This window comes from Octopus bimaculoides, chromosome 5 (assembly GCF_001194135.2).
Source record: "Octopus bimaculoides isolate UCB-OBI-ISO-001 chromosome 5, ASM119413v2, whole genome shotgun sequence".
Classification (NCBI taxonomy): Eukaryota; Metazoa; Mollusca; class Cephalopoda; order Octopoda; family Octopodidae; genus Octopus; species Octopus bimaculoides.
In genome coordinates this window covers 108,167,128-108,169,567 of record NC_068985.1, presented here as the reverse complement: position 1 = coordinate 108,169,567, position 2,440 = coordinate 108,167,128, and positions in this window count along the sequence as shown.

The window sequence follows — 2,440 nt, the reverse complement described above, 5'->3', positions numbered from 1 at the left end:
TCCCTATATATATATATATACATATATATATATATCATCATCATCATCATCATCGTTTAACGTCCGCCTTCCATGCTAGCATGGGTTGGACGATTTGACTGAGGACTGGCGAACCAGAAGGCTGCACTAGGCTCCAATCTGATCTGGTAGAGTTTCTACAGCTGGATGCCCTTCTTAACAGCAACCACTCCGAGAGTGTAGTGGGTGCTTTTACGTGCCACCAGCACGAGGGCCAGTCAGGCGGTACTGGCAACAGCCACTCTCAAAATGGTGTTTTTTACATGAAAAAAATGAATAGAGATGGCTTTTGGGGGGATAATTTTTATTTTAATGATAATGTTTACAGTTACCTCTAATGAGTTTCGAGCTTTTCGATAGCTGTTTTCAAACTGAAATTCTGTAGTTTAGAAGGTTGTTTATATAGCAAAAGATTTTTTCTTACAAGTATACAAATAAAAAATAAAAATAGAAAATAAAAGATAGAAAAAAAAATAAAGAATATAAAAACTAATATAAAAAAAAAATTATATAAAAAGTATTAAAAGAATACAAAAAGTGAATACAACAACATGTGTGGAAAAAGAAGAAAGAAAAGAAAAAGGTGGAAGGTAAGAACACAAAAAGCAGTTGAAAATGGTAATGAGAAGAGAATAGTCTGTCAGGAATAAAGAAATGAAATATTTTTAGAAGTGGTCAAAAATGTTGTTGAGTTCATGTCAAAAGATGACCTTTGTGAAGAGTAAAGTAAAAAGTGTGTATGTTGTAAAATCAAATGGTGGTGCCCCAGCATGGTCACAGTCTGTGAGCTGAAACTAGTTCAATTCAATTCGGTTCATATATACTTTTCCTTATTGAGGCAGTTTGGTTGGTGTCTTTCTGTGGATTGTTGAGATGGTAATTCTGGTGGTTGTAGTATTATTTTTTGTTCAGTTTTGGCTGATATTTTTCAATAAAATATTTTTCCTTGGCCTTGCAAAAATCTTCATTTTCTGTCCACAGTTTGAAGAAAGGGAATATTTTGAATTTTCTTTTTCCACATTTTTCAAAATGTTCATTACAGGTCGTGTTTCTAATTGAGGGGTCATGAATTTGTTGTGTGTGTACCCTTAGTTCCTCATAGAGTCCGATGCTCGCTTCACCAATGTAATATTTGTTGCATTCGGGGCATGTGACACAGTAAATTAAATTCCTGGATTTGCAATTCATATTTGCATTTATTTTGAAAGTGTCATTGTTTTTTAAAGTAATTTGTACTCCCTCCTCAATATAGTCACATGTTCCACAATAAGAGTCATCACATTTTTTAACTCTCTTTGTTCTTTCTGTGGTTGTAAATTTTGCTTGGGTTAAGAGTTTTTTTGTTTTTTTTTAGGTTGGGTGTTTGCCATCTGCTATAAATTATTTTCGAGTTTGTCATTAATTGGTTCATTCTTCATGAATGTTCAAGGACTGGGAGGTATCGTTTTGCAGTGTTCATGATGTTATGATTTCTTGGGTTGTGGGTGATGACAAAAGAAATGTTTATGAGTTCGTTTTTATTTTTATATTTGTGTGTTTGTTTTTCTCTGAGGGTTGTGGTTGGGATGCTTTTTGCTTTGGTGATTGCTGTGTCAATTAAACTAGTAGGATAATTTTGTTCCTTTAGAATTATTTCAAATTCTTGTAATCTTGGGTCCCTTAATTCTGCATCTATTACTATCATGCAAATTCTTTTTGCCATATTAAAGGATGGTTTTTTTTTTGGTATGTGAAGGTTGGGAGGAATGAAAGTTCAAATATTGGTGTATGTCTGTAGGTTTGTAGAAGAGATCTGTTTTTATAGTGTTATTTTCTTTACTAAGAAGTATGTCCAAAAATGGTAATTCCCTTGTGTTTTGTTCCATGGTAAATTTTATTGAAGTGTGTAAGTTGTTTAAAAGTGAATTAAATATTCTTAAGTCTTCCTGGTTTTTGGTCCAGTATATAAATCAATCATCCAAATACCATTTCCAATTTTTTAAATTTTTTATATATATAAATGGAGAACTGTTCGCTAAATGTTTCTGTTAGTTGTGAATAAAGAAGCCCATAATGAGTGCTGCATATGTATGGGGTGGAGATGGGGACAAAAGTAGCACCCCCACATATGCACCACACACTCTCAGTTTCACATATGCAACACAAACTCAGTCTCTTTTGCCAAACCACTAAGTTACCAACATTACTTGTCAAGCAATGGTGGGGTGACAAACACAACACACAAACACACACATATACAATGAGCTTCTTCCAGTTTCTCTCTACCAAATCCACTCACAAGGTTTTGGTTGGCCTGAGGCTATAGTAGAGTACACTTGACCAAGGTGCCATGCAGTGGGACTGAACCTGGAACCATGTGGTTAAGAAGCCAGCTTCCTACTGCACAGCCACTCCTGTAGGGATTGGCATCCATAACACTTGT